The sequence below is a fragment of the Arachis hypogaea genome, chromosome 7, assembly GCF_003086295.3.
Source record: "Arachis hypogaea cultivar Tifrunner chromosome 7, arahy.Tifrunner.gnm2.J5K5, whole genome shotgun sequence".
Classification (NCBI taxonomy): domain Eukaryota; kingdom Viridiplantae; phylum Streptophyta; class Magnoliopsida; order Fabales; family Fabaceae; genus Arachis; species Arachis hypogaea.
The window spans coordinates 29719370-29729864 of NC_092042.1; the positions used below are offsets into that span (position 1 = coordinate 29719370).

At 34.0% G+C, this 10495-nt stretch overlaps 1 pseudogene; it reads left to right on the plus strand.

The window, feature by feature from the left end:
* Nucleotides 1–5408: 5408 nt before the first annotated feature.
* LOC112701340 (uncharacterized) lies at nt 5409–8737 on the plus strand (annotated as a pseudogene).
* Nucleotides 8738–10495: the final 1758 nt, after the last annotated feature.

Genomic DNA, 10495 nt, shown 5'->3' on the forward strand with positions numbered 1-10495 from the left:
AGAGCGTGCCAATCGGGCTTCTGTAGCTCTAGAAAATCCACTTCGAGTGCAGGGAGGTCAGAATCCAACAGCATCTGCAGTCCTTTTCAGTCTCTGAATCAGATTTTTGCTCAGGACCCTCAATTTCAGCCAGAAAATACCTGAAATCACAGAAAAACACACAAACTCATAGTAAAGTCCAGAAAAGTGAATTTTAACTAAAAACTAATAAAAATATAATAAAAACTAACTAAAATATACTAAAAACATACTAAAAATAATGCCAAAAAGCGTATAAATTATCCGTTCATCACCAACCCTTACATCTACCTTTGCAAACCACTTTTGAGCCTTTTAATTCCCCTTTGTTCTCATTATAAGCACATCATTCACCCTAAGTGATAAACTATTATGTCCTTGAATTGTATCTTTGATTAGCTTGGGTTTGAGTGTGTGTGTGTGTGTGTGTGTGTTAATCAAGTGTGGGGGAATTTTTGGAAAGATATTGGTAGTTAGTTTACTTTGGGTGTTCATTAGGAATATTTGAAAAAATGGGTAAATACTCATGCATCTATTACTTGAAACATATGCATCTCTTCTTGTTGATAAAAAAATTGTGTATATACTTTGTTTACAAAAAAAAAAGAGAAAAAGAAAAAGAAAAAAAGAAAAGAAAAGAAAGGATAATAAGAATGTAAATAAAAGATGCATATGTGGTTGAATTAGGATGCATGAATGAATGTGAGAAAAGGGGATAAATGGGTAGTTAGGTTGTTTTGTTATGTATATAGGATAATATATGATTAGGTGGGATACTTGAGCTAATCAAAGATCTAATCTATTAGCCACTTAACCATATTAATCCTACCCTTACCTAAGCCCCATTACAACCCACAAAAGTCCTCATGATATTTGCATTCATTCATCAAATATTAGTTGATTGTTAGACGACTTGCAAATCTTTGAGAAACATGATTAAAGGAGAATTGAGTGATTAAGCCCTACGCACTGAGCGATTAGAGTGAAAATACATCCGGTGAGGGTTCAATTGCTCAATTCTATAATTCCATTGCTTATCATGTCTTCATGCAAGTTGTTGAACTTAATTTTGTAAACTTCAAATCAAATCTTTGGATATAGATCATATTGCTATATTTGCTTTGTCTTGGCCCTAAGCTTTATTTTGGATTGATTGAGATCCTTTTGTTTGTTTTTACCAAACTCAATAGGAATCATAGTGTAGATATATATAGACAGCATTTAGTATAGTTACATGCATGTAGGTAGTTGCATTAATAATTACCCCTTCATTCATCTCTTTTGGTTGGTTTAGCATGAGGACATGCTTGGTTTAAGTGTGGGAAAATTGATGAGTCCATATTTTCTAATATATTTTGGTTTGATTTGAGTGGATTCCATCACATAAACCCACATTTATTCACATAAATAGCATGCTTTTGCAATTTGCTATAGCGGACATAAGTTTAAGTGTGCGTACGAACAGGTACTTGTGTGTACGTACAAGTCAGAATTCAGCATGTGTGCGACGCAAACGTCTGTGCGTCCGCACAGGTCCCTACACATGACCTCATTAATTGCAACTCGCTGACAGCGATTTTTGAGCCCCCAAAATCCAATCCAACTCATTTTTTGAAGCTATTTAAGGCCAAATTGAAGAAGGATGAAGGAGGGGCAATTAGGTTTAGCTTTTATCATGCTTTCTCTTAGTTTCTAAAGAGAGAAGCTCCCCCTCTCTCTAGAATTAGGGTTTATTAGTTTAATTTCTCTTTAATTTCTGTCTTTAATTCTAGTGTAATTTCCTTTATGTTTTCATGTTCCTTCATATTGTTCTTCTTCATTTCTCTTGTTATTCCTTTATTTTGTCATTTTTATGTTTATGCACACTTTTGTTATTTTAATTCCAATTAATGCAAATTTAAGTTTCCATGTCATTTATTGCTTTCTTTAGTTGTTATTGTTATTGTCTTGCTTTGGTAGCTTTGGAATTTATTTTATTGTAATTTAATATTATTTTATTCTCATGCACACCAAGTGTTTGATAAAATACTTGACTTAGTTTTTACTTAGTTTTTCTCTACTCTTGGCTTTAAATTGTTGACTTTTGGTGATCTTTTAGTCATTGATGTCCATTCTTGTTTGATACATTAGAGTAGTTAGTTGATTTGGTCTCTTTTGACTCTATGTGACCCTTTAGTGTTAACATAGGACTTAGGGATTGAAATCAACTATACCTATTTGACTTATCCTCGATATTAGGGTTGACTAAGTAGGATTAACTCTTCATAATCATCATGTGTTTGTGGTCAATGACTAGGATAGGTAACCTTAGCTCTCAATTACTTGCCAAGATGTTTCTTGCATTTGAAGCTTCCTTTCTTTGCATTTAATTACTTTGACTTTTATTGCTTTGATGTTAAATTCTTGCATGTTTGGTTTTCACACTCTTGGTTGAGAAATTGGGTGTTTAGGTGGAATTGGGTTGTGGATGTCCATTCCACAATGTGTGAGAATAGTTAATTGGTTTGGTTTCCATTGACGCTAGTCTTTCACTAAGTAATTAGTGAGTTGACTAGGACTTATGGTTTGAGATCAATTACACCCTTTTGACTAATTCTCAAGGGGGATTGACTAATTTAGATTAATTCCACACAATTGCCATGTTTGTTGTCCATAACTAGGATAGGAATACTAAACTCCCCAATCCTTGCCAAGAGTTTCCATTTACATTTCTTGCATGTTTATTTAATTCCTTGCTATTTACATTTCTTGCTCTCTTGCTTGCATTCACAATCCCCATGCTCTCTCTCTCTCTTCCATAGCCAATAAATTTACATTTCATTGCAACTCCTAGGAGAACGACCCGAGGTTGAATTACTCTCGATCACGGTTATTATAATTTGAATTGAAAACATTTGATGTGGGAATTAATTGTTGGTCTAGACTATACTTTCAACGATGGAATTCTATTTTGTGAAAATCTAGATCGACGAGAAATTCCTCATTATCAACAACGTAAAAAAAAGGAAAAAAATAACCAGAGTAACCTGCCGAAGAAGAGGCCATTACGGCTCGCCTTTAGATGTCCTCCTTGGGATAGCGTCATTTAAAGAACGAGGGTCAGCACGATGTAAAAAAAATAGGAAAAAAATCGGAGGAGCCTGCTAAATATGAGGCCATTACGGCTCGCCTTTAGGTGTCCTCCTCAGGATAGCGTCATTTATAGATCGAAGGTCATCTCGACGTAAAAAAAAAGAAAAAAAAATAACCTGAGTAGCCTGCCGAAGATGAGGGCATTACGGCTCGCCTTTAGGTGCCCTCCTCGGGATAGCGTCATTTAAAGAACGAGGATTAGCACGATGTAAAATAAATCGGGAAAAAAAACCGGATGAGTCTACTGAAGATGAGGCCATTACGGCTCGCCTTTAGGTGTCTTCCTCGGGATAGCGTCATTTAAAGATCGAGGGTTAGCACGACGTAAAAAAAATGGAAAAAAATAACCGGAGTAGCCTGCTGAAGATGAGGCCATTACGGCTCACCTTTAGGTGTCCTCCTCGGGATAGCATCATTTAAATAACAAGGGTCAGCACGATGTAAGAAGAACGACAAAAAAATCCGGAGGAGCCTGCCGAAGACGAGGACATTACGGCTCGCCTTTAGGTGTCCTCCTCGGGATAGCGTCATTTAAAGAATGAGGGTCAGCACGACGTAAAAAAAACCAGAAGAAAAACCGGAGGAGCCTTTTGAAGATGAGGCCATTACGGCTCGCCTTTAGGTGTCCTCCTCGAGATAGCGTCATTTAAAGATCGAAGGTCAGCACGACGTAAAAAAAATAGAAAAAAAACGGAGGAGCCTGCCGAGGATGAGGCCATTACGGCTCACCTTTAGTTGTCCTCCTCAAGATAGCGTCATTTAAAGAACGAGGGTCAGCACGACGTAAAAAAAACGGAAGAGCCTGCCGAAGATGAGGCCATTACGGCTCGCCTTTAGGTATCTTCCTCGGGATAGCATCATTTAAAGATCAAGGGTCAAAGAAGAAGATAGCAGCTGGATGTCAAATGATGAGAGTGAGGCCGTGGCTTAAGGGTGCTTAGTCACCTTATGCTGATGCCAAAATATCTCAGAAGGATAATTACTAAAACTAGTTGTATTAGAATACAAATGACAAGATATCTGGAGACAAACATTTAAGTTACTAGTATAAATGACACTACTTACTTGATAATTATGAGAATAGAAGGTATATAATGAAGCATTAGCATCGGTAAGTGCATCAAAAAGTACTGGCATTAACCTACACCAGTAGATTTTGAGCCTAATTATTATATTATTTAACTTATCTTCTGTTTTAATTAAAGTATGTCAAATATTAATATAATAATACTTAAACAGGTAAAATAATAATACAATAATGATATTATACTATTAGTTGTTTCTCTCACGATTCGAATCCGACTTGTTAAACTAAGTCTAACCATGAAAATCAGAATTTTCAAATTCCTAGCCGAAATGCCTAAAAAACTAGGTTTTCGCAATGGAGTCAACGAGCTTAGCTTAGTAGAAGTGCTTACTTGTTGATGATACAATGATGATGTAGATTGAGGTGCTTGATGATGTAGTGGAGGTGCTTGCTTCACTGAACTTCCAAAAAAACTCCATTTTTTCAGGAAAAAATTCGTATTTTCGAAAATTAAATCGTTACATCAATTACCTTTATTTAGTCCTTAAGCTTTATAAATGTGACTCACATTAGTCCTTGAGACAATTTTCGGAACACAAACATTAATATAGTACTAATATGAACTGTCAGATGTCACATTAGAACTTGTAAAATGAAGTAGTTTTGATTTTAGTGATAAAAAAATCCAAAAACAACACCGTATTACTTATTTTGTGAGAAAAATTTTAATAACACCACTTGTGATGTCATTTTTAGAGCTATTTAAATATCAAAATTAAAATAATATCATTTTATAGAGTCTAGTGTAGCATTTAGCTATTCACATTAGCATTTTATTAAAGTCTATACATAAAAAATTATTTCAAAAACCAGCACAAATCATATTAACAAAGTTTAAAACTAAATAAAGATAATTAAAATTTTAGAAGCTAAATTAAAACTCACTTACAAATTGAGACCTACTAACACTTCAAGTATTTCTTGATATCTAATACTTTCTGCCACAAACGTTGTACTGAATTCTTTTTATCCAGGTAAATAGCAAGGCCACATCCTAAAGCCCGTATTAGTCTACCAATATACGTGGTCATTCATATATGAAATTATGAAACACCATATTACAAGGCTAATAATATAGTACGTACAATAATAGAATTATGAAACAAAAGATAACATGCCTAAAATATTAGAAATGAAAAGAAGGCTTTATTTGCAAATTAAATCCCCACCTGGGAAATAAACAAAGCACATTTTCCCCTTAGTTTTCGCCATTTTTCTTTTATAATTCTTTCTACCTCTTCATTATATTTTCTACTACTAAAAACTCTTTTTTGCTGCATCCAATGTTCGCCACCACAAAGGTGAAATTCCCCCTCCCTCTTTCGCTTTATCGTTCTCTTTGTTTGCTTTGTCTTCTTGTCAAATTCTTTTGATTATTTCACATGGTGTTTTCTATAATCAATTATGGAAGAAATAGAGGAGCATTTTTTTTTTTTACAGGAAAAGTGAAAGATTCTAAATAATTCAATAGAACAACGAAGTTGAATGTGATACAACCAACATAAGAAGAAATTCATATAATGCACTTAAAATAAAATACAGATAGCATTGTCCTTTTTAATTCAAATACATTGATTAGGTGGTTTCACTATTAGGGTTTTTTTTCAATTTTTTATTTGTTATGTTGACATCAATTTCTTTTGGTTTTATAAAAGAACAAAACGAACAAGTTCAAAAGTTTCTCAAATAGCAAACAAGATAAGAATATGAATTTAGTCTAATTTGAAAAACCTGAAACATTTCTCTAAATTGTGATTGGTACGATTATTTTGTTTCCTTTGATAAAAACAATATTCATATGACTTTGATTATGTCCATATGCATGATAAGCATTGTATGTGACATGAGAATATTACCAACTTTGGTAGAATTTGCATTTTTTTGCTGATATGTTTGGATCTTGGGTTGCAAATATTATGACACCAGATGTTAGATTGTTGTTATGTTGCTGCTTTTCTTTTGGTTCTTTCGTCATCCATTCCAGTATTAAACGCAAGTGCTGGAGATGCTGATCAGAATTATAGGTACATAACTCTAATCTTTATGTAAAAACAAATTATGAGGCATTATTACGTGAATTTATGTCTTTGGTTTGAATTGAATATCAGGAGTTGTGTGACAGAATGTGGGGAGACAGGGTGTGTAGGAGGAAAATGCTTTCCAGAGTGTACAATTTCTTTAAACGGAGTCCCTCTTAATCATTCAAGAAACTTGATAGAAAAGCTTATTGTGCAATGGAAAAAAGGGAGTTGCAAAAACAATTGTCAGTACCATTGCATGATTGATAGAGAGGAGAAAAGAGCATTACTTGATCATCATGATCCTATAAATATAATGGCAAATGGCCTTACAAGTGTATATATGGGATTCAGGTTTGTTAATAAAGAAAAATTCACTTGGTTGTGTAGTTTTCTATTTCTAGGACAGAAAATTATTTTATTTTCCATCCTTCTTATTAAAAACGAGAACAGAAATATTTGTGTCTGTCCTCAAAGACAGCCTTTAAATGCTATTTCTGGTATGTTTTTTTATCTGATATACGAAATCGTATAATAGATAAAAGTACACTTCAAAAATTAAATGAACAAAAGTACACACAAAAATTCATAAATATCAAAGTACACGCGAAATATTATTTTTTTATGGTTAAAAGTGTCATGCATTAGTGGGTTCGTAAAGTATAGAGTGTAATTTTATCCATCGAAATCAATATTTTGGGTGTAGTTGATATTACGAACTTTGGTATGTAGTTTTGTCTATCTTAAACTCTTTCATGTGTACTTTTGTCCATTTATTCTACAAAATCCACATGAAACCTATATTTTCAATCGGAGTTAGTGTCTAGTAATATTAGAATTTTTTGTTAACAAATCCAGGGTGTATTTTACTCAGGAGCCTGCATCTGTGGCTTTACTTGCTCTCAATCTTGCAATGCATTTTCATGGTTGGGTATCATTCATCTCACTTCTAAAGAATAAGTTGCCTCTAAAGTTGGCAAGAAAGCACATTATGGATATGCTGGTTTGTGGCATGTCTATGGATTCTTATCGGTGAATGCCTTCTTTTGGTGTGCCGTTCATCACAGTCGGTGAGTCGAAGATTTAGTTTGAAAACTTGTGACTATATTATGTATAACTTGTCTTGGAAGTTAGTTTGATTGACTTATTATTAGGTACAATGTGAGAACTGTACACCTGAATTTCATGTAATTTAATTTGATTTTTAAGCACAAATCTTGTCCTTAAACTCAACTTTCCTCTAGTTGTATTTGGCAAAGACTTCCTGGCAACTTATAATCTCATTTTTTATATGGGGCTAATCAAATTAAAGATAATTATTTCGTAAGTAAATGGTACATCATTGCTCTTAAATTGTCGCATTCACTTTGTGTGCCTCAAATTTTACTTTACTAGTTTTAGTTATTCACATAAAAATTAGTTTAATTCAAGTTATTATGATGCTTGTATTACTCTTGAAAACCTCCTTCCAATAATCCTACCTACTAAATTTATATTATATATTAATCATAGTAATAAATTTGTTAGATGTTTTCCAACAATTACTATATGCTGCTGCCAATACATTTTCCCCTTTTTTATTCTAAACTAATTAAATTATTTGTGTGCCTCATTGAAAAACAGAGATATGGAGTTAACAGAAAGTTGGACCACTCATCTACTGTGGCTCTTGTGGGATTCTCCCTTATTTTGGCCATATTAAGAACCTTAATATAAGCAATGAGGCTAATAGAGTTATGATTTCTGCTCCATTGACATCTTTTGTGACCACTCACATATTGTACAACTGTTTTATGCTAGACTTTGGTATGTCTTCCCTATAATTATCCCTTTAAAACAATTTTATGTTATATGATTCGATATTGAATCATAATCTGGTGCATTTATATATACTTATATGCTATATTGGATTCTGTCTCTAACTAAGAAATACAAAGACAAAATGACAAAGATAGAAACAAATATTTTTTGTTCCCACTTTGGTAACCACGAAAAATACAATTTTATGTTTCTTGGATAGAAAAAAATACTTTTTTTATTTTTATCTCAACACCAAATGAGTTTATGTTTCTAATGGTTTTTTATTTTTGTCTCAGAAACAGAATCCAAATGCAGCTATAGCTTTCATTTCAACTCCCCCCCCCCCCCCTCCTCTGCAAAAAAAAATATCCCCCACCCTCTCCCTATTTGTGTTGTTTATGTTGTGACATTCTCATTACTCTAACCATACAGGATGGAATAAGACTATTTGTCAGTATTGATTGTAATGCAGCTTACAGTCTGGACAATTTGGGGTGTTATCAATCAACATCCATCGCGATGGAAGGTCTTGTTAGTTATTTTCGGCAGCATTGTTTCACTGCTCTGCAAGCATTCGATTTTCCACCGTATCAAGCTTATAGATGCTCATGCTCTGTCGTTGGCTTCCACTGTTCTTTCGTTACTTTGGTGGAGTTTTGTTAGGGATGATGCTGGTTTCTAGCCTCTAAACGTGCAAAGAGGTCCAAGATGAAATCGAAGTAATTGTTGTTCATTTAAAAGTGCACATTTTCTCCCTCCCAATGTAACAGTTTCACATGCACATTTTTCCCAGTTTTGTATTTATGCTTGGGAAGATGATGCATATGACTTCTTGTATTTTCTTTTCTTTTTTTTTTTCTTTAAAAATACAGGTCAAATGAACAACTCAGGATTTCACTTCATATTCTTGCATGCCACAACTTAATCAAATGTATATGAAACTTACTTTTTGTTAGTAACACAGAGTTGTACTCATACTTGGCTTGTGGAGTTGTGGGTATCATTATGATTTTTTTCTAAGTTGTTCCTTTTAAACGTTAAAACTTCTGCTTTCTTTCACCATATTTGGATTTTATGCGACAATTGGCAAGCATTACTTGGAAGAGAAAAAATGGCCAGAAAAGAAAGGCTCAATTATCAGAATAACAGCAACTGCCAGCACCAAGGTACTTCAATAAAAAGTCCTGAATCATGCCAAACCACCAATGGTCATGTAGGACACTACTCAAATGCCTAACCAAGGTCTTAAACTTCTGCTGAATATGGGCTTCTTCTCTCATCTCTCCACCATAAAATGCTATACTTTCCGAGTGAGTCCTCAATCACGAGTGAGCTGTCGATAGTCTCCTTCCAATTGCTGCTCTCTGGACATTAGTTTACCAAATGGAGGAGAGAATTTTCTGATTGTGGTCCCAGCTACAAGTACATAGCCCTAAAGAGGAAACAGCATTTATTGAGAATATAAAGACTGATTTCTGCGTAACATTTGTCTGACAGTCTCCAGCCATCAGCAACATATCTAGAAAAAATGTTAACAGTAACTGTCAATGAGACATCTGCATAACAGAAAACTTCAATTATGGTAGTACCAATATCCAGAAGACATATTTTGGACTTGCATATGAACACAGCGCCAAGTGTATAGAAGTCCATCAGTTAGTGCAGTTAAATCATCCCGAACAATTTCACTTAACTCTGAGCAGAACCTTGGCACATCGCTGCAATTCTTTGCTCTGGGTTAGTTATCCGACCATCACAATGTGATATTTTGTAGTACACCATATTCTGGAAGAAAAACAAATAATAAATACAATACTGACAATATAAGCAGAAATTCACAGTTTCATGAAGAAACTATTCTGGCGAATCCATAATCTTTATGGAAATATTTTGTGATTCAAATACTGAGAATTGAGAGTAAATAAGGAAGTGAATTTGACTTATAAAAGGAAGGGATAACAACTCAGTAGGATTAACGTAAAAATAAATGCAGATCTTCCAACAACTGCAGGAACGCCTAAATAGATTAGTAAGTGCAGTATAACACAAATATATACAACTAGTAGTAGTATATTAGAATAGAGGGCAAGTGATGCAGATCTGAGTTACAACTATCTACAAATGAAATTAAGTGAATACATCAAAATCAAACACTTGGGAGGGCAACATTAATTAAATAGATTATTACGTAGTATACCTAAACTTATTCCTATTGCTAGCTACTAGTTATGCTGCAATTGCCGACACTGAACATATAAAAAGCAAACTTGTGTTCACTACTATTCACCTGCTTCTGCTCTTGCTCTCATTGGATCCCCAATGCAAAATATACATCTTACTTTTCTGGGTATGATGCATTTATATCTGTAATTTAATAGTGTAACACTGTATATGTTCACCGGGAACAAGACAGGAACAAAAACTGGTCATATGGGTAATG